Source organism: Mercenaria mercenaria, chromosome 6 (genome assembly GCF_021730395.1).
Source record: "Mercenaria mercenaria strain notata chromosome 6, MADL_Memer_1, whole genome shotgun sequence".
NCBI classification, from domain to species: Eukaryota; Metazoa; Mollusca; class Bivalvia; order Venerida; family Veneridae; genus Mercenaria; species Mercenaria mercenaria.
This window is the reverse complement of record NC_069366.1, coordinates 12,596,955-12,620,285: the sequence shown is the minus strand read 5'-3', so window position 1 is coordinate 12,620,285 and position 23,331 is coordinate 12,596,955. Positions and strand designations below refer to the sequence as shown.

Genomic DNA, 23,331 nt, shown 5'->3' with positions numbered 1-23,331 from the left:
TATCAAGGCTCTAGTTATTATTGATTCAGAGAGTATTAACACTGCAACAATTTAACATAATTTGTAAATTTACTATAAAGTAGTGCTTCCCTATATTCTTGTTGACCTGAAATAGTATATTATGTTTCAGTATACAAGAGGGCCATAATGGCCCTATATCGCTCAACTGTCATCATTGCACATAAGGACAAAAAGGTAAAACAATCATTATCAAGTTTAATCAAAAGAATCATGAGAAGATATAGTTGAAATTTTCTTAAAGGTACAGATATGTCAAAATACACCTATAAATTGGAGGTACCATCCATGTTGTACCACAGGAAAGTGGTCTCTGGTTTTCCCTATGGCCAATAATTAAAAGTTACTAAATAAGCTATTTATAGTAAAATAAAAGGGAAGTAATTAAAAAAAAAATGTTGTAAGTGAACGAAAGAAGAATCTGCCAAATACAAGAGCTGACTGATGACAGCGTGCTCGACTATTTGAAGAATTTATTGAATAATGGGACCAGACACCGAGGCGGTAACATAATACGTCTCTTAGGGCGTATAAAAAGGAATTGAAATCTTATGGTGATACAAGCTGTGTGCAAATTTGGTTAAAATCAAATCATAAATGAAGCTGCTATTGTGCAGACAAAGTCAAAATAGCTAATTTTGACCCTTGCAGGGGTCATAACTCTGGAACCCAAAATGGGATTTGGCCGGTTCAAGAAAAGAACCAAGATCTTAATATGGTGACAAGTTTTTATGCAAGTTTGATTAAATTCAAATCATAAACGAAGCTGCTATTGTGCAGACAAGGTCAAAATAGCTGATTCTGGCCCTATCAGGGGCTGTAACTCTGGAACCCATACTGGCTTCTGGCAAGTTCAACAAAAGAATCAAGATCTTGCGGTGATACAAGTCGTGTGCAAGTTTGGTTAAAATCAAATCATAAATGAAGCTGCTGTTGCGCAGACAAGGTCAAAATAGCTAATTTTGGCCCTTTCAGGGGCCATAACCCTGGAACCCATAATAAGATCTGGTCAGTTACAGAAAGGAACCAAGATCTAATGGTGATACAAAATGTGTGCAAGTTTGGTTAAGATAAAATCATGAATGAAACCACTATCGTGCAGATAAGAAATTGTGGATGGACGAAGGGCAATCACAAAAGCTCATCCTGTCACGTACTGTCACTACGTGACAGGTGAGCTAATAAAACTAAACTATTATATGCAGTGTTATTCGGCTAGGCCCCTGTCAAATTATTCTGCTTGGGTATAACCCCTTCATAATGTTTCTATGTTAATGCTGATGTCACTTCAATGGAGCACCATGTATTTATCAAGAACCAGCGCTTCAAATTTGATAAAATATTTTACTTAGAAAACATGTTTTTAAACAAAATATCACAAAACACAACTTTCTTGATTAATTTCACAAAACACAACTTTCTTGATTAATTTACACATACCCTGAGCTAGTTATTTGCTGTACGCTTTCTCTTTCATTTGCGCCTTAATGGAACTATTCTGCAAGATGTATTAATGATATATGTCATTTATTATAAGAATCAGATAGAAATATCCATCCCGAGGGCACCTGCACACTGGGCGGCAACTCTACAATCCTCGTTACCATGCACCAATGCTCAGGTGGCCGAGGGACGGATATTTCTATCTGAATTTTAAACACATGACTGAAGGTTTTTCTTGCTTGTCTTGTACATAAAAGTTTTATATTCTGACAGAATAGTTTCCATGCACACAGTATTTTACAAATAAAACAAGAGGGCCATGAAGGCCCTGTATCACTCACCTGACCTATTGACCTAAAGATCATCAAGATTAACATTCTGACCAAGTTTCATTAAGATATGGTCATAAATGTGGCTTCTAAAGTGTTAACCAGCTATTCCTTTGATTTGACCCCATGACCCAGTTTTTGACCCGACATGACCCAGATTCGAACTTGACCTAAAGATCATCAAGGTCAACATTCTGACTAAGTTTCATGAAGATACAGTCATAAATGTGGCCTCTACAGTGTTAACAAGCTTTTCCTTTGATATGACCTAGTGACCTAGTTTTTGACCCCACCTGACCCAGATTTTAACTTGACCTTAAGATCATCAAGATTAACATTCTGATCAAGTTTCATTAAGATATAGTCACAAATATGGCCTCTAGAGTGTTAACAAGCTTTTCCTTTGATTTGACCTGGTGACCTAGTTTTTGACCCCACTTAAACCAGATTTGAACTTGAGCTATAGATCATCAAGATTAACATTTTGACCAAGTTTCATTAAGATATGGTCATAAATGTGGCCTCTACAGTGTAAACTAACTTTTCCTTTGATTTGACCTGGTGACCTAGTTTCTGATCCTACATGACCCAGACTCAAACTGAACCTTAAGATTATCAATATTAACATTCTGACCAAGTTTCATGAAGATATAGTCATAAATGCGGCCTCTACAGTGTTAACAAGCTTTCCCTTTGATTTGACCTGGTGACCTAGTTTTTGACCCCAGATGACCCAATATCGAACTCTTCCAATACTTTATTGAGGATAATACTCTGATCAAGTTTCATTTAGATTGGACCAAAATTGTGACCTCTAGAGTGTTAACAAGCTTTTCCTTTGATTTGACCTGGTGACCTAGTTTTTGACCACAGATGACCCAATATCGAACTCGTCCAAGATTTTATTGAGGGTAACATTCTGACCAAGTTTCATTAAGATTGAGCCAAAATTGTGACCTCTAGAGTGTTAACAAGCTTTTCCTTTGATTTGACCTGGTGACCTAGCTTTTGATCCCAGATGACCCAATATCAAACTCGTCCAAGATTTTATTGAGGGTAACATTCTGACCAAGTTTCATTAAGATTGGGCCAAAAATGTGACGTCTAGAGTGTTAACAGTCAAATTGTTGACGACGGACGGACGGACGACGGACACAGGGCGATCACTAAAGCTCACCTTTGAGCACTTTGTGCTCAGGTGAGCTAAAAATAGATAAAGCAAATAGAAATACTTTCTTTGTAGCACTCTTTCTTAAAGTTTGTAAAGTGCGAGAAATAGATGTCTGTGAGCAGAAGTGATGTCATGACCTTTCAGTGATGCACAATAATAAAGTTCTATTTTAGCTTTATCATTTGTAGTGTAACGTTGTGTTATCACCATAAAGTAACATCTTTTCAATCAAGAAATATACTACAAGGAACGTAGAGAAACTATCAATATATCTGACTTTTTCGAATTTTACATAAACGATATATGTGCATGAATCTTTAGTTGTCATTAACAGCACGAATTCATCTGGCATGGGGAATATCAGATGGGTTTTGCCAACATTGGAAATGCCAGTTCAATGTGCATGCATACCATTTCTGGTACTGAGAAAGAATGTGACGACCTAACATTTGGTGCCATACACATTATACATGTGCAAAATAAACAGTTCCGTCATGTTTGATATAACTTTTACATACCAGATATATTAGAATAGCAATAACTTCTAGCAAGACGTGTTTAAACACTATACAATCTGACTGTTAAATGTTATATGAAATAACTGCTCTTGCTTGACCTAAAACTCCCACTGTGAAAAAAACAAAGTAAACAAGAGTGCAAGAATGTCACAATATACGCCCGTCACAGCAAATTTCTTTACTCTAGCACCTGTATTTGCAAATGGAATTTTAATTTTGTGGTTGTTTAGTAATAACTAAGTGTTTTGTTTTTCTAAGTCCACAAAAAAACTCCTTACCAGGTAGAGATACCTTAAAATACACCTAAAATTAGAAAGTAACATCTATGTTGTACCACAGAAAAGTGGTCTTGGTTTTTCCCTACGGTCAATTATAAAAAAGTTACAATATAAGTTATTTATAGTAACAACTAAGGGAAGTTAATCTTAAAAAAAAAAAAAAAAAAAAAAATCAAAAAAAAATTGTAAGTCCACACAAAAATCTTTACCAGGTAGAGACTGGTCAAAATACACCTCAAAATTGGATGTAGCATGCATGTTGTACTACAGAAAAGTGGTCTCGATTTTTCCCTACGACTAGTAATGAAAAAGTTACAATATAAGCTATTTATAGTAACAACAAAGGGAAGTAATTCTAAAGAAGGGAACTGCGCATGACACTTCGTCTCATGATGGTGTATAATTGTGTCAAGTTACATCAAAATCCCTCCATGCATGAAGAAGAAATGCTTCGGACAAAGTCATTCTTGTATCTGACCTTTGGCCTCTAAGTGTGACCTTGACCTTAGACCTAGGGACCTGTTTCTTGCGCATGACACTACGTCTTGTGGTGGTGAACATTTGTGCCAAGTTATATCAAAATCCCTCTAATGCATGAAGAAGAAATGCTCCGGACAAGGTTTTCATTCTTGTATCCTTTGACCTCTAAGTGTGACCTTGACCTTAGACCTAGAGACCTGGTTCTTGCGCATGACACTCCGCCTCATGGTGGTGAACATTTGTGCCAAGTTATATCAAAATCCCTCTATGCATGAAGAAAAAATGCTCCGGACAAAGTTTTCATTCTTGTATCCTTTGACCTCTAAGTGTGACCTTGACCTTAGACCTAGGGACCTGGTTCTTGCGCATGACACTCCTTCTCATGATGATGAACAATTGTGCCAACTTTCATCAAAATCCCTCTATGCATGAAGAATATATGCTCCGGACAAAGTCATTCTTGAATTTGACCTTTGACCTCCAAGTGTGACCTTGACCTTAGACCTAGGGACCTGGTTCTTGCGCATGACACTCCGTCTCATGATGGTGAACAACTGTGCCAAGTTTCATCAAAATCCCTTCATGCATGTAGAAGATATGCTCCGGACAAGGTCTGTGGACGCCGCCCGCCCGCCCGCCCGCCAGGGGCGTTCCCATAATACGTCCCGTTTTTCAAACGGGCGTATAAAAACGGTTTTGCTATAAATTATTTCTTAAGTCTTCTGCTAACTTTAAATTGTCAGCCATGGAAGTAGTCATATTTTGTCTTTAGTGGGTGCTATCAATTGAGACTTGAAAGAACTTTTTGACCGGATAGCTTTCTTTCCATCTTCTTTAACATCCGAGTCATAATCTTCAACATCTGTTGTCTTTTCGAGTTGATGAAAACGAGAGAAGTAGGAGCTGATTAGTTGAAATCACAAGCATTTATGTCTGGTAAACTTTCCCGACAGTCTCATTTCCTCCATTGCCACAAACGGTTCGACTTTGTTCATGCCACTTTATCTGTGTTAAAATTCTTTCTCGAAGTTCTTTTGTTCGAAATTGAAGCTGATTCTACATTTTGTTTCTAAAATTACTCATTCTTACACAAGTGTAGTAATACAGTACTTTCAGCTATACTCTCATTATTGTTGAGCAAAGGCAGCATTTCCTTTGAGTGGAACATGTTGAATGAAGTATCGGCATATACATGCTTAGCCTTTTTATGTCCAAGTCATTTTGCTGAGTGTGGACAGCTTTTATTGTTGAAAAAGTTCTTGTGTAGTTGTCCTACAGACACTAGAATACAATGGTTGATAACTTCGCTACTGCTCCTGAAAATCAAATAAAATAAAATTACACATAATTTATAAAAGGGAAACAAAAGGTTTCCTAATTCCATTACATATACCACTTGAAGTTAATTTATAACAGGACAGGGCCTCTTTTTACCCTAGAGGCATAATTTGAACATTCTTTGCAAAGTACCACTAGGCAATGCAACATACCAGAATTCAAAAGTCTAGGCCTTGCAGTTTCAGACAATTTGTTTTTCCTATTTAAGTCTATGTAAAACTTAGGACCCCCGGTACGGGCCTCTTTTCACCCCAGGGGTGCCAAATATTGAGGCCCTATGGTTTGTGTTTTTTGCCAAGAAGATTTTCAAAGTGTTCCCAATATAAGTCTATGTAAGCCATTTGACTCTCCCCCCAGGGTCTGGCCATATTTGACCCAAGGGGAATAATTTGAACAATCTTGGTACAGGACCACTAGATGATGCTACATATCAAACATAAAAGCCCTATGACCTGTAGTTTTTGACAACATTTTCAAGTTTTTCCTTTTTGTTGGCATAGAAATTTCCAGGGTTCTATATGGAATTCAATTCTTTGAACAATTTTCAAAGAAGAACATCCAAGTAACATCCCGGTGAAGTTTTATCAAAACTAGGAGGAGATGTTATTTACAGGAAAGTGTGGACGAAAGGGTAGAAGGATGCCAGATGGTGAGCGATCACAATAATCATCCTGAGCCTTTGAGTTCTAACAAGAACTGGTAAAAGGCAGCACTTTCAACTGTTTGAAATCCTTCCACACAATATCTGCATACATACAAAAGCTTTACAAAAATTGTGTAAGTTTAAAAATGGGCAAACTTTGGTAAACTGTAAGCCAGAGATGTGAAACCAAGTTCTGAATGGTCAATTCAAGGTGGCAAAGACTTATAAATGAAAGTCTGAAAGCGTTAAGTACACCAGTTCATGAGAAACCTGCTTACATGCAAAACTTTCCACAAAATTTATACTTAGTGAAACCCGGGCGTTGACAAAATGTCAGCTTGAATTATAAAACCTGCCCTGTGAATCAGTCTATGATAGCATTATTGTAACAATGATCCTAAATGCAGTCAAACAGTTTCTCAGAAACCTGGTAACATATAATTTCTGCAGAATTTTAGTTAAAACTGAACACTAAAAGGGGCATAATTAAGGGGGTATGTGGCTGTGATGACAGAATACTAATTTAAAGATACAATATGCAAAAAGATATGGTATTTCAGATAATGATAAGGACAAAATTTAAGCCAAGAAATTGTTGTTACACATGAGCATATATTGTATATAAATTTACCTTAATATATTGTAGTCTGTCATATGCAGAATCTCTATCAAAATTCTCCTACCATTTGGGGAAATGCCTGAAAAAAAGTTTTAAAATGTCATTGATCATGTTGATGTATGTCATGTGTTTTGTTTAAATAATTTTACCACATCTAGGACACACATTTCTGTCATTTGACATGTATATTTCTGTGCATGCACATCAAGTCATATAACACAGTAACACAGGAAATCAGTATTGACTAATACAAGTAGATATGCGAGTAACTAATAGCATACTACGAAAAATGTATGTACACAGTGAAATACCGGTACTTCATTTTTTAAATGGTTATGATAATGAAAATACTGTAGTAAACTTTCAGTAACTTTAACTAGAGCTGCTTTTGAAAAAAAAATGCATGTCTTCCAAATCATGCCTAATCATCTGAATAGTATAAGTCAAACATGTGCCAAGACCTCAACTCTGCCTCATGACTGTGTACAAATGTGCCAATTTACATCTAACTCCCTGATTTCCCTCCTGTATGAAAAAGAAATGCTCCGGACAAAGTCATTCTTGTATCTGACCTTTGGCCTATAAGTGTGACCTTGACCTCAGGGACCTGGTTCTTGCGCATGACACTAAGTTTCCTGATGGTGAACAATTGTGTCAAGTTACATTCAAATCCCTCCACGCATGAAGAAGAGATGATACAAAGTCTGTAAACGCCATCTGCCAGGCCACCCACCGGAGAGCCCGCATGCGCGACCTTGACATTAATCCTAGGACCTTGTTTTTGTACATGTCACTCCGTCACATGATGGCGAACAACTGTCCCAAGCTACATCAAAATCCCTCTAGTCTATACATGAAGAAGTTATGTCCGTCTGCCCGACAGGCCCGCATTCCCATAATACATCCTGTTTTTTTTAAATAGGTGTATAGAATTTTGACAAACTAGATATGTGTCCATGGGACACAAATGCCCCCACTACATCCCTTTAAAATGACAATTTTTTCCCAGGTCAGGGGCCAGAACTCCTACAATACTGAATGAATATGGATGTGAAAGCCCAGGTGCAGAACTGCACATGCTGACCAACATTCCTGTAAACTTTGGTGACTCTAGGTCAAATACTTTTGGAGCTATGCGCGACACAACATTAAAATGACCAATTTTTACTAAGTCAGGAGCCATAACTCCTACATGACTGGATGAATCTGGACGCGAAACCCCAGTTGCACAAATGCACATGCTAACCAACATTCCTGTAAACTTTGGTGACTCTAGGTCAAATACTTTTGGAGCTATGCGCGACACAAAATTAAAATGACCAATTTTTTACTAAGTCAGGAGCCATAACTCCTACAGGACTGGATGAATCCGGATGCGAAACCCCAGGTGCACAACTACACATGCTGACCAACATGCCTGTAAAGTTTTGTGACTACGTCAAATACTTTCAGAGCTACGCGTGACACAACATTTTCGTAAGGACGGACGGACAAGAGCAAATCTATATGCGCCCCCCCACCCCCCAAAGTGGGGGCATAAAAATTGTAATGCTCCCATTGCTTTGTACACTTATTACTGTGTTGTTTACAGGGAATCTTACATACAATTTTATTTCTAAGACAGGAAATTGAATATTATACACTGTTTTCAAACATTAAATTATCCTGTTACAGTACTTCAATGACAGTGGAGCTAAAATTTCATTTTTTTTTTTGTCTAGGGGCATGGACCTTCTCTTTCCAGATGTTGTGTGTTATTTACATCATTTTTTAATCTTCTTGCAAACTAACAAATCAAATATTTAACCAATATTCACCTATTAAAACATGAATCTAAATTGTTCATGGATTGATAGTTATTTCCTTTTGAAACATAAATAACTGTCAAGACACAACATAAATATTGCAAATCCAACTGGCACAAAATACATAAGACACAATGATCACATGATGATATCAAATTATGTTGTGACAGATCATTTAATCTTAATTATGTTTTCGCATATCTGGTGCTGGATATATTTGAAGAACAAATAACCAACAAAAAACTTTAAAATAAATAAAAAACATGGTCACACACAAAAAATGAAAATGTGTAATGTGTATATACTCAGTATTACTGTATATGTCAAAATCTAGGACATAACTTTAGCATCCTACAAAACAGGTCTGATTTGTAAAATGTAAGAGTCCAGGAACATATTTTTCATCTTGAAATCATAGTCAAACTAATTTGACGCAATCCTAGGAAGTATCGAGATAATTGTTTCATATGGGCAATACCTCCACTTGTGTCAAACACTTTAAGACCCAAATAGTGGAGAAAATTCCGCTGAAATTTTCATCACAGCTGACATGCTACAAGCTATATGTTTAAATGCAAATATGTCAAAAGCTTGCCAAAAATTCAAACAAAACTTACTTGTAGCAAAAGGAGATTAAATTCCTGATAAAATTATTTATATTGCTTTAAGTAAAATTTATCAAATGATTTCCAAAATTACGAAATTATTCCGTGATTTAAACCAATGCAATGAATGTAGGTATGTACTGTACATGATTATTGTTTACCACATCAGTCTAACATCTACACAGCATAACGTTATTGTTTACCACATCAGTCATCTACACAGCATAACGTGCAAGCGATAAAACCAATAACATTACACGACTGTGTATTGTGATATATCTGCCATTATTTTGGTCTTTCAGTGTATTGACAGTTTCACAGCTAAAAAAATCCAGCTTCAGCTGTTAATATTACTGATCTCTAACGTATGTGACTATTAGAATATAAAAATGGCGTCAGTTAAGTTATGGTAGCCAGAACTAACGTTTTGACTTCCCTGTCACAAATTTATATACCAATCTGATTGTCAAATTATTTTAACTACATGTAATACTAAGCTTAAAATACTGTTGTTAGGTATTTCTGGTATTTCCTATGAACAAATCATAGAGTCTGAATACAAACTAAAGTAGATACATGAAAATTGTCATATCATAAACACTGATAAAACATGTTAAAACTTATTTACGAGTACCTTACCTGTGCCTGTGGAAAATAAACGGTAACTTCGATTGCTGAAATAGTTGTCAACAAATTTTCTCCAGAGATCTGTCGCTCATATTTTTCCGTAGTCCCTGAATGTGTATTCAGAATAACACACGTTGTTTTAAATGTTTAACACACTGTTTAACACCGTTTAACTTTCAGTTTCAATTCACGTAAACAAAAACAACAGGTTTCGAGTACGAATTAAGATCAATGCAACCTGAATCTGATAAATATACACAAAGTTCGTCTTCTGCAATCATTTATTATGATTCCTAACGATAAACCATTGATATAACACGACAATGACACTAAAAACTCGTGGCAAAGATAGCTCTCCGCCATAATTTTTTTTAATGTTGCCTATATCTCCTCTGTGAAGATCATCAAAGGGGGATAAATCATGTAGGAGAAAAGGGAAATAAGCTTTATATTAATCGTGTTTATGGGGAAACTATAGATAGATTCCCAAATATGTTATTGGTGTTTATATAAGTTCAATTTTCTGCCAGTTTAACCCAGTATATCAATTTATGCAAACCAGATGCATATTCAAATAACATTTACCAAAAGTAAGCACCTTTTAAACACTTTTTTTGTTACATTTAAGGGCCTTAATGATGTCTTATAAATCGTTTTAGCTGGTATCGTGAATGTTGAGTGAATGCTGAACATGAGTTAGACTATTTTGATGCATATCAATATAAAAAATAAAGATGTTAAATGATATTATGGATAAAAATCAAATTACTGTACCAAGCGTCCGAGTATGGCAGGATTTTGTAACTTTCTTAAAAATACAGTTCGTTTCTATGGCAACCAGTTATCAAATTGAGGTTATAAGTGTTTTTTATTTATTACATCTATCCCATCATTGTATGGCAGGAGTTTGAAGAAAATGCTTGACTATGCGTGGCACAATTTTCTCAATGGTTACAGAGAATGACTGTTAACGTCTAAACGGCTAAAAACGACGATAACGTCAGTTACACTAATGTACACCAACAATGAGCGTAACGTCTTAACAATTTCGCTTTACTGTATGTATTTAAATTGACGGCATTTTTTTAGTATTAAAGACTTTTTTAATTCTGTTTTTTTTGCCTTTTCTAGCTGAAAGTCCAAATTTAATATGTGAATTGATTTCAATTTATTTACTTTTTAGACATAATAGCTATTTACGATCGCGCGGTATGAAATTTTACCGGTAATTTTACTGAAAATCGGCCGTTTTCATGTAATTTTGTTTCGTTTAATGTTTATATCTTAATGAAAATGCCCTGACAATCTAGCTTTATCTATCTTTTTACGATGTGGAAAGTTTGAAGCAAATCTATTGGATAATAAAAGCTCTACACGCATTTCCTGTGTACGGGACACCTCAATTTCGCGGTTTAATTCTTAGCTAAAATTTACCTGTTTACCTGTTGCCTGCTTTCGGTTGCCTGACGTCGTCTGCTTGTTTACTGTACTTCCTCACTACTGGATTTTCCTATGGTGACTTCTTTCTTATACCTATTACCCTGCTCTGTATGTTGTTTATGCCACCATGGTCCCTAACATCTATCTACAAATGCTGGCCTAACTTTACTTTAAATAATATTTACTGCCTGTGATTCCTACTGAATTTCTTATTAAAGTTTTATTACTTTTGTTTCTAATCTATGTAAAACATGTACAAATTGTGTAAAATTTGGTTAAAACTGTTAAACCTAGCTAAAATTGAATAAAATAAGAGTCGGCCATTGCCGAAAACGAAAACACAAAGACTCTTATTTCTGATTTTTATTGTGCCTAAAGATTTAATAAAATTTTATTATAAAATTATATTTAAAACTAATTTGGTAAAAACAGGTGACCATCCTTGCCGAAATGTAAAGTGGTTTACTTAGAAAGTACTTAAACAACGATTTCTTTATATATTTTATATAATATTCTATAAAAAAAAAATGCCTGATATAATGTCTGTTGATAATACATATCACATTGTGCAATTGCTTCTTTACAAAAATAGAAAAGTTTCAAGTGTCAAGTACGTGTATCATACAGTATTTGACAATGCTTAAAATATTGATGACAATAAACAGTATGAAAAGTGACACTTCCTGCAAGTGTGAAACGGGTCAAGTTTTGTTTCTCCAACCTCGGTACTCCACAATGACATGAGACAGTTTTTGTGAAATGCTATATATTACTTATAGTTCTGTTTTATTTTGCGAATGAATATAAACATTTATCCTCTACAGGAAATAATTAATTTTCAACTTAAAACTACAAAATTGCGACGCCAAGCCCTACGTGTAAATTTTGAAATTTATCCAAAAGGTAAGATAGGAATAAATTTTAATTTGTTAAATACTATAGATAAATTATTAAACTAATGGAATGATTACATATCAACATTAACTTTATTTATTTGTTCCTAAACCCTATTATTTTATCAGAAAAAACTAATGCAATTATACATGTAACAACAGAGTTTATATGTATTTAACCTACAAAATTTACCTGGATTTCGCGGTGATTGCCGGTGGTTCACCGCGATCCATCGCAATTCACCGCGACCCGCTGAGATTATTCCTCGTGACTCGCCGCGGACATTTAGTGATACTTTTATTGCGGTGTATTATATAATCACCGCGATTTTTCGCTCTTGTCAACAGCCGTTCAATGTGAAAAAATCATCACAATTTTCCACTCAAGGCAAATATTTATGCCGGTGGTAACGCGGAAAAAGCAAAATCCGCGAGCCAGGGACTGTATATGTGTATGTCCTCTTAGGAGTGAAGCTTCCTATGTCATTCACCCTATCATCTCTTTATGCAGGCGCTCATTAATGTCTGAACGCACTAATCGCTGCTGAGACCGTTCGGATATTAATTAGGTTTTAATTTGTGCATCAGTGTTGTATATGTTCTTTTCTTGTTGATTATAACTTGATAAATGATAATAGGTACTTTGTATTATACAATTTGATATCTCTCTTTGATATCTAAAAGTGGACTTAGTTAAAATGATATTTTAAAACGTGTGCCAGGAAAAGTAGATTTACGGCACATCAGCACATCATCTGAGTACATGATTCGTTCCTCGCCAACTAAAAAATATCTGTTTATTTTCGAAATCAATATGGTCAGAGAAGTTGTTGTTAAAAGTAAATTGGTAGCAAAAATGTATGGAATGAAGAATATGTTATGGGTGAGTACTTTCATAAACGCTCCTTAGTATTTACATCCCTACTGTATATTTTATGAATTAATAATTACAGGACACATACCATTAATGTCCAAAGAATCTGAATACCACAACATTAGCCTTTAAGTAATGATATGCTACTAGCAACGTTCTAAAATGAATAATCTGATAATTACATTTGTAGAACCTGTGCAATGTCTGTTCCATTTATTTTTCAATTCGGCTCATTGCTACGGCTTTCAACAAAAAAAAAATGATTCCATTAGTGATATTGTGTTATCAATCAAATTTCATGAAATATCTTTTAATGCAGACAAATTTAAGATATGTCAATGCTTTTAATCGCGACATCGATTTCTTCATGTTAATATTTGATAAAGCATATTGCTGAAATTGTATTTTGCCATTAGGTTTCAAATTTCGGGAAGAATAACATAATTTGCCATATTGTCTAAAATATGCTTTAATTTTATTACATCTGTAAAGTTCTTTTATAAACGCTTCTAAATGTTGACATTCCGCGTTGTCTATGCCTTTGAAAAAAAATAATATAGGTCCGGTACGTCCAAAGTCTCTGGATAACGTAGAATTAGTTTGAGAATAATGTTACTTCAACAACCAAGATATGTGAACTGACGTAATTCTAGGGAAAATATTCCGAGACTTTGCTATCATTTTGCAGATTTCTGTCTAATTTTTCACCGATTCGGCTAATTGCTCTTGCTGTGGGTTTCATGGAAGAAGCGATTTGATCAGTTTTATTTGATTTTCAGGAAAAAATTTAATCCCTTTAAATGCTGTCTTGGAATACAAATTTGATTTCTTAATTCAAATAAACATTTAATGAAACATGTACAATGAACAACATATGAATGAATCTAATAATTAGTCAGATTGTTGTCTCTGCGTATTTTTTGTTGACACTGTTTAAGTTGCTTGAAATTTTGGATATATACAATCAATTCTAAATAGAACTGTTCATATATTATAGCGCAGATTTTATGCCTTAATTACTGCTGATTTTAAAATACAGAGAATTAGCTATTATATTCTTTTGATCTATACTTTTAAAAATGTGCAAATTGGCTTCCTTTGTGGGCGTTTAAGACTCATAATTGATAACATGGAAGCTGTATCCACTTTAAGACAAAATTACAATGATTAAGGACATGGAAAGCAGGATTATTAAGAACAATTTCCTTCCTAAAATGTTAGAGATTTAAGCGTTTTAAAATATTTATTTATTGTAGCAATGATTAGTTCTAACTTTGCATTAACCAAAGCACATTGCAAAATGTAACAAGCTAGTATGATGAGCAAAATGTAAAAAAAGCAATTTGCAGTGGAAATAGAAGCGAATAAATGACAATCCTGTCCTAATATGCTTGTAAAAAACGTAATTTGTATGTATTTAATTGGCAAATTTGACACATTTTAGCAACATTGCGGGAAATATCTCTTTCTCCTTTTTTTTTCTTCTGGAATGAAAATGTCTAAGAGTTGTTACAAAAGCACACTCATTGATTCATTTTATATGGTCATTTTATCGGAACTATTCAAAGGTCTACTACATTAAAATATATTTTAGATATATTACTGGTTTATTTGACTTGAAAGCATGTCATTTTATCATTATTTATTATTATTATTATTATTATTATCATACCAGATTGATATAGCGCCCTTTTCATGATGAACACGTTCAAAGACGCTTTACATAGCGCAAACGCAGCCACTTTTCCTCTGCTAGTACAGACACAGAGCGATCTGACCAGAGGGACAAAGTGAGATAAAGCCCCCAGAACAGATTAGATAGAGAGAATTGACAGTGACGATTTATTTGTATTCATTGTGTATAGCGTCAGCTTTTGAGGGTGGATGAAGTCTCTGGATGGCTTCCTCACATGAAAGAACTCTACTGTCTAATTACAGTTTCGAGAACAGAACAGTGAGAAGCGAATGATGTGATCAGAAGTCAGTGATTTTAACCATTTTTCTATAGAGACCCTTTGCTACATTGGCGGAATATACTTGTCATGTTATATGCTATATTGTACCTTTCAAAAGCAGATAAATATTTTGTATTGCCAATTCATTCTTACAAATAAATTATTTTTGTTTGAAAACAAAAACATCTTAAGTTATTCCTTTTCTATGGCTATTTTTCAGAATGTTTCAGAACGTCTGTCTTCAAAACTGTGATACATCAATGCTTAATGACTTCAAATAAAGAGGGCTTGTTACGACTTAAGGACAGATAACATGCCAGTAATTATTAGTCTAGTAGTGGTGCATGAAAAATGGTGTACTTCCAAAAATATCAAATTGTCAATTCATTATATTCCGCGTATTAAGCATTTTTCTACAAAAAGTATAACAAATTTTGGGTAGTTACGTATCAATTCACTATACAATTATTATAACGTTTTTGTCAATACGTAGTATTTCTGACCTGTCTCAACTCAAATGTATGTCAACTAAACTACACATTGACCGAAACATGCGTGCAATTCTTATGTTATATATCCAGAATGTTTTTGACCAGTAAAATCAGCGTTAGAGCTTTTGAGCGACCGTATTATGAAAACAATTAAAACCAATTGTTCCTTACCTCAAGCAATTTGACGGTACACATTTACATATTAGTCGGTTCAGGCAAGCCCGAGCATGTGCCTGGCTCGTGGGAGCAGACAGGAATTAAACCCTGGGATTTCATCTCCGTATGAAAACGTCTTAGCCTCGACTCTATTTTTAATAACTTAGTTTTATTTTGTTTGAACTGTCTATAAAACCTGGTATGAAAATGTATGAAACAAGTACGGACACATATATGATACTGATTCGTGATTTTTCACATGTGTGATACACATATGGGAAAACAATACACATCCTGAAAATCACCACAAAAGCCAATAATCAATTTGGCAGGTAAATCGGCTGTCAGGACTTTTTGGCAGTTCTCGCTCTACTGCGTTATTTGATGTGGGTGTCAAACAGGTAATTTTACTGTTATATTAATGGTTTTGATCATTGTTACAAAGTCTAATACACTGCTTGCAAAGATAAATGAGAACGTTTATTAACAAAAATAAAGTGGTCAACCTATCGGAGCCTAATTGTTATTTGATGGGTCAATCAGAATACCTTTATAACGGTATTCTCAACAAAAAAATTACTATGGCAACGGATTAATCACTTTGCAAAAATAATTTCTACAACTTAAGGATCAGATAGAAGCTCGTTTTTGTAATACTTTATTTAATTTAGATAATCTTAACAATGAAATAAAGGTTCAGACTAGTTTTGTGTGTAATCAAATAAATTTCTGCGGTTGCGCATTTATTGTAAAACTAGCTTATAATCTTATTCCAGCTAGAAGATCGAAATTCAACTTCATTACTTGCCGAATTTTGATCCCAATGTCTAAAGATCCTTTAAGATAGAAATTCAAATTTTCAAAAAGTTCTACTAGGAAAATAGCATTTAATTTTGAACAGCTCAATGATACAAATTCATGATATTTTAAAAGTTGAATTATAAGCCTGCTCAGAGACTGACACTGAAAAATTTTAAAGTCCAATATCGAGCTAGTATTGAGTATTGAGCCAGCTCAGAGTTTGAAAAGCTGCATTTTACTGAAAATGGGATCTCCCCAAGATCTTTATTCAAATTTTAAAAATCGTGGTAGATCGGTTATATCAGAATTCAAGTTTTTAACAAGCTAAATGTATTATTCCTGGAATTATATTTCAAGCCTGCTAGAATTTTAAAAAAAATCGAATTAAAAGCTAAAATTGATTGTGAAACTAACTTTTTAAACATGTATGTGAATTTCGGTCTTGAATTGAATTTAGTTTCGAGCTCGCTCGACGTTTCGAAAATTTTGCACTGCGTGTCGAACAAACTCGGATATCAAAAGTCAAATTTTCAGTTTGAATATCGAGCAGATATTGAATTTAGAGCCAGCTTGAAGATCACAACTCAAATTTTCAAAATGCCGGTTGACTAGAAATTCATGCTAGCTCGAAATATTTGAATTTTGATTTTCCAGTTGGCTCTGATCTTAATTTACTTCGGAAATCTGTGTTTTCTTATAATTTTAATTTCAGTCGCCGAGTTTGCTCGAAATTTAATGTCAGCGAAATAATTTCTATTTCTAAAATTTGAATTTCGATCTTTTAACTTGCCCAAAATATGCTGCCTAAAATTCATCGTCTTGAATCTTTTTACAGGCTCGAATTTTAAATCAAGCTAGAATTCTGTTCCTCAGATTTCCATTTCCGACAGAATCGAAGTTCAATGCAGGCCCGAATTGAACGCTTAAAAAATTCACTTTCGAGCTTCGGGCTAGATCCAGATTCGATGCGAACTGGCATTGCTTCTTTCTGAGAATTTGAATTTTGATCCTCAAGCTATTTAACATTGGATATTGAGTGTAAACAGAATCAGATTATGGAGCATCTACTAATTTCTAAATTCTATTTATTTGTGCAGTTTAGCGGGTGAGAAGAAATCAGTCTTTACCGTTACGGAACTTACATTCCGTAAGAATTTACAGAAATATATAACAATGTTCGAGACTTGCCGATAACGTAAAACTACCTATAATCATCTACAAAACGATCAAAAATTACCATTTTCTTTTTCACCTAGAATGAAACAATTAGTAAATGGATATAGAATACTAAGGCGTTTGCAATGGTCCTAAAGAGCAAATAATAAACTATTTATTTTTTCTCAAGCAGAAGTAATTTCAGCAAATTATCCGTTTTTACTACAGATCTGATTGTAGACAGACATATTTAGTATACGCAAAATCATATTCATTTTATAAGACAATATATTGAATATCATCTCATCGTTTGCAAAGCTAAAATACCAATTTTATTTTTTCCTTAAATTTAGATAAAGTAAAGGACTTTTTCTTTGCGCTATCTAAAATATTTTTACTCGTGCGAAATATAGATGGGTTTAGTTCTCCCATATGGATTTTCGGTTCTGACATGTTTCTATGTTTTAAAACTTCAAGCCATATTTCTCACATATTATCTAAGCAAACTATCAGTCTGTTTTGTCGCCAACGGAGAGTAAGTTCTGTGTTAGCGGTTGTAATTTAAAGCTATGTCTTTTACAAAAACATCCTGAAAAAACAATTACCTTATGAGAATACTTAATCATACTTAAATGGCTGAGTGTCATTATCTATAAAATGTTGGCTATACAAGTTGAGAGGGACACAGCCGCTATCTGAGAATAGCTTTTAAGGGGATATAATTGTAACAGAACAAAATTGTAGTAGATTTAGTTCTATTCGTCTGTTTGTAAGAGGAAATGAAAAGTGAAGGACAACATTTGGAGACATTTTACGGTCGGCTCACGACACTTGACGACACTTCAAGACTGCTGTTATGATACGTTATACTACCTATGCACCCATATTTCGTTTGACTTAGTCTATTCATGAGAGACAATAACAAAATGAGACAATATAAACTTCAACATCGCTCATTCTCCTAGTGTAACTCTGTTTCCATGTGTACATAGAGCACAACCAAGTAAAACAATTGTAGACTCAGTTTGACTGAGTAGCAATGAATATGTAACTCCCACTAAGCTTATTTGGTGTGCTCAATGTACATAGAAAGTCAGATGATGTTATTGGCATGATTATATTTGATTGGCTGAGAAACAAAACCATCAGATATACAAATTCTAAAGTTAAGACCGCTTGAACATTTTGAGGTGCACATGCAATTTTAATCTTTAAACATATGAATTCCTCTAACAATGTGTTTGCTTCAGCTCAGTATTAAAAAAGGGCACAGATATTGTTCTACGTTGTTGGAGTCTTCCTCTACGTATTTAAATCTGATAACATCAGACGTAATCATTCCATTTAATGAGAAAAACCAGAGAATGTCTCTGAAAACTAGCAGGTGGCTAATATTTCCTCGGAACTATTTGTATCTTGAAAAATGTTTGATGATTAATTTCAGGAAAGAAATCGGTAGCAACTCTTAATCTTAATTCTAAAGGCAACGAGTGAGCAAGTTATACATTGTTGCGTATAATACTGTGAAATAACAGATGTAAAAGTTCATAGTAATCAATGCAATATAATGTTTATTTGTCGCATTAGTATAAAAAGTGTTATTTTACTTTAACTAATATTGTCATAATTAGGTATTGTTATACCTTAATTTATACTGTCATAATTTAGAATTGTCAAAGTCATAATTTAGAATTGTCAAACCCAATTCCTTACATACTACTTATTCCACACCAAAAAAAAGTTAATTTTGGAATAAGTTCAACCACAAAAGTTAAAATGACTAGCCTATTCACTCTTTAGACCACGATAATCCGTAAATAGCCAATCGCAAAGCAGACTTGTACCCGTCTATATTTCATATACAACAGTAGCGTTGTATTGTATATATATATAGGGGGAAACTTGGGCAAAAAACGCGTGAATTTCGTGTCAATTTACCATTTAACAATACAGGCTAACGCCGAAGTTAAATGACCTTGCAATATTCTCACCGGTTATCAATTGGATAAAAAATATGACTGACTTGGAGGTAAATTCAGTTGACAACGTCTAAATATTAATATCGTAAAAAACGACCCCATGTTATTGGATATCACTAAAATTGAATTACAATGAACTACATATTTGTAGTGTAGAACCAACTGGGTAAAAACGTAATTTACATATTCACCGAAACGTTTCCAACAGTTGTAACTTTTTATGTTCACTTGTTATAAAATAGACATGTCAGCACGATCCTTATATTTGCAAACAACTGGATCCAGTTGTTCGAAACTTTAACAGGCGACTGAGTTAACGGCCGATTAACTTTATCAGTAGATTTCGACAGTTTAGAAAATTTAAAAAATCAAATGTACTTGTTAAGGTTTATAAACACTAAATCACCTTTACAGTAAAATTAAAATATCATACTAGTGTTTCCCACCCACCAAGACCAGTATCTTGAATAGAAATTTAACAGGCGGTTAGTGTAACAGCTTAATGCAGTGGTCGTGGTTCGAGCAACATTTGGGTCACGACCATGACTTCTCATATGACCTCAGTACTGGTTTTCATAGGAAACGGACTCGAGAGTGGTTACAATAAGCTTAAAGCTTTCATCACAATCGAGCTAAAACAAATTAGTATAAACTAAACTAAACTAAACTAAACTAAATTACAGTCCGTTAAAGTTTCGAACAACTTGGCCCAGTTAGAAAGTAGAACAACTACATCATTCTTACAAGAAGGGCACGATATAGTAAAAGGTGTTCGTAGTCCTACGAGCATCTATGCACTAACTATATCCTGATAAACAAAATAATAAATAAAAAATAACTTAATAACCATCTAACTAACTAACTAAATAAATAAATAAATAAACACAGTCACTGGTTCCTGTTTAAATAAGAACAAAAAAAATGAATATAACCATAATTATTTTGTCACTTTACACCGATTGTTGAAAAGTGATTTCTAATAGAATCTGATAATTTGTATATGATTATGTATATTACCAGTAAGCACTAGTCCATACTTAAAATACCAGATTACTTCAAACAACAATATTCTTTTTTTAACCAACATGTTTACCTCCGATTTGCTGTCAGCCTTTTTTTGTAGTTTCGGAACCTGGCTATCTTCTTGAATCAACGTATCTGTCATCGTGTTTCGCCAACATGCAAACTCCTCACAAAAAACTAATTGTTCAGCATGCAGCTCAATTTTGAGTATATTTGAGAAATCCATATTTAACTGTTTAGCATTTGTGACTGCAAATGACTCAGTGTTTAATGAATGTTAAATCTTAGTAAATCCGGTATTTGAGTAAAACTGAATTTATACAAATAACCTGCATTCTTTCATATGCTCTACTGACAAATAAGCGCTAACGGTACAAAGATAATATCGCTCTTATAAAAACACGTTAATCCTAATTTCTATAGAACGCGTGGGAGAGTTTTCAATAATTGCAGTTTTTATGTCACGTGGTCTAAGTCGGATAGACAACGAGTGCCGTTGTCTACGGGATATATACAACTCGCTTTGCTCGTTGTATATATCCCGTAGACAACGGCGCTCGTTGGCTATCCTATACATGGTTATTATCAAATGTTCCGCAAAGATAATAGCTGTCAAAACACATCTCCGTTCTTAAATAAACAACCGTCAAGTTTAAGATATCGATCATGTAGTACTTAGCTTCATGTCTGAAAGAAGTAGCTCTGTACCAACGCAACACCTGAATGAAAAAAATCCAATTAAGGTTTATGACACTTTAGCAACATTTTATATTCCACCTTGCAATTAACTATATTTCGAAATATCTTGAGGAAATGCAATCAAAATATAATACTGTCAATTTATCACGCACATCCTAATTAATTTCACCGTTCTGCGATTCAAAACAAACTAACTATTCTGAATGAGAAAAACAGTTACACGCCGTATCATGCAAGTATAAACTCATCTAATGCATAGAACAGAATAATATCACCCTTACTGTACACTTTTGTAAAATTAACACGATCGCATTACAGTTTTCTAATGATACCGTATGAACTTGAATACAGTGCATAATATTTGATAATAAAGTTATCTGTGTGCTAAATATATGTAAACACTATTAATTGAGCAATATCAGAAAGTGTTTTAATATATAGCATACGTGACCAAGCGAGTTTTTTTACCATGAGTATAGATATCATACGTGACTGAATTTGTATTTATACAACATCTATAACGTGTTTTTGTCACAAAAACATATGTCTCCTCCCCTTTGTATGCCTTTAGCCCTGGTGGCCATTTTGTGCAGCGAAGCGGAACGTGTCGGCGATATGCAAAACTAGCTTGGTACGGATCAATCCTGTGAAGTTTCGTCGAAATATGTCCAGTTGTTTGACCTATAAAAGCCGGATAAGATTTTTCTATTTTAAGCTCTGGTGGCCATTTTGTGCAGCGAAGCGGAATGTGTCGGCGATATGCACAACTAGACTTGGTACTGATCACTCCGGCTTAAGTTTCGTCGGAATCCGGCCAACAGTTTGACCTGTGAAAGCCGGACAAGATTTTTCTATTTAGCTCTTGCGGCCATTTTATGCAGCGAATCGGAACATGCCGGCGATATGTACAAATATGCTTGGTACTGATCACTCCGGTGAAGTTTCGTCGACATCCAGCTAGCAGTTTGACCTGTGGAAGCCGTACAAGCTTAAAACGGACGGACGGACAGACGGCGAATGCAAAAACAATATGTCTCCCCCACCTATTGGGGAGACAAAATACATATGAAAGAATACAGGTAACGTACTTAAATTGTATGTTACTAACTTAAATCCCTGCGTAAACAAGACTCAAGATGTAGTATAATATTTCCTAAGTTGTAGAAAACCACACCCTACAATATTGCGGATAATGCTGTAGACTTTTAGTGTCTTTAAAGTGATAGGTGTGAAAGGATTTCTCGGAGGAATTATTTATTCATTTATTTCTCGAATAATGCATGAAGGAAAACGGAAACGTAAAGCAGTAAAATCTTAGTTTCGATGCATGTCAAGCAGTACACTACATCAATAAACGAGATGTTACAAAAAGGACAGATAATTCAGCTTCGGGCTGAAAAAATGCTTCTATGATGTAAAACATTTTGTCCTATTTAATATCTCATTGTCATGTATGAGGGGCCGTCCTTGATTCTCATAAAAATATTAAATTGCATATATGTATTTTAAAATGCAGTAGCATTTGGTAATTTTACAACCATTTGTTCACTTTCAATTTCAAACAGTGCTATTATCGCCAATTTGCATGTTTTGTAATACTTTTACTGTTGGAAAAACCTGGAGAAATATGTAGGGATTACATTTTTCAGACGTACAAGACTAGTAATTGTTTTTAGAAATACATAGTTTTTCCAGTACAGAATACATAGTATATACTCATAAAGTATGCCTTTCAGTATACATATATATTTACATACATGGTATCAACATATTTTGTCCATGACAAGACAACTTAAGAAAAAAAGTTACAAAAGGTATTTTCTCAAAATAAAAACAAATGATTGATACAAGTTGTGAGGGGATGGGCTATTTTCTATATATCTATTGTATATGTTTTTATCATTTTGAATGTGTGCATGGCTATATTTTGAACAAGCCAGTAGTTTTTAAATGAAACAGTGTATTGAAGTTAAATGCGATTGGGTGAAACC

The 23,331-nt window shown here is 34.3% G+C and overlaps 1 long non-coding RNA gene across 1 annotated transcript; it reads right to left on the bottom strand.

Annotated features, from left to right (window-relative positions):
• Positions 1-1,348: 1,348 nt before the first annotated feature.
• On the bottom strand, positions 1,349-10,275 carry LOC128557595 (uncharacterized). Its single transcript, XR_008371259.1, has 3 exons — positions 9,887-10,275; positions 6,850-6,916; positions 1,349-5,553 (listed from the first exon to the last, which is right to left on the bottom strand). It is a non-coding gene; the product is annotated as an uncharacterized LOC128557595 (long non-coding RNA).
• Positions 10,276-23,331: the final 13,056 nt, after the last annotated feature.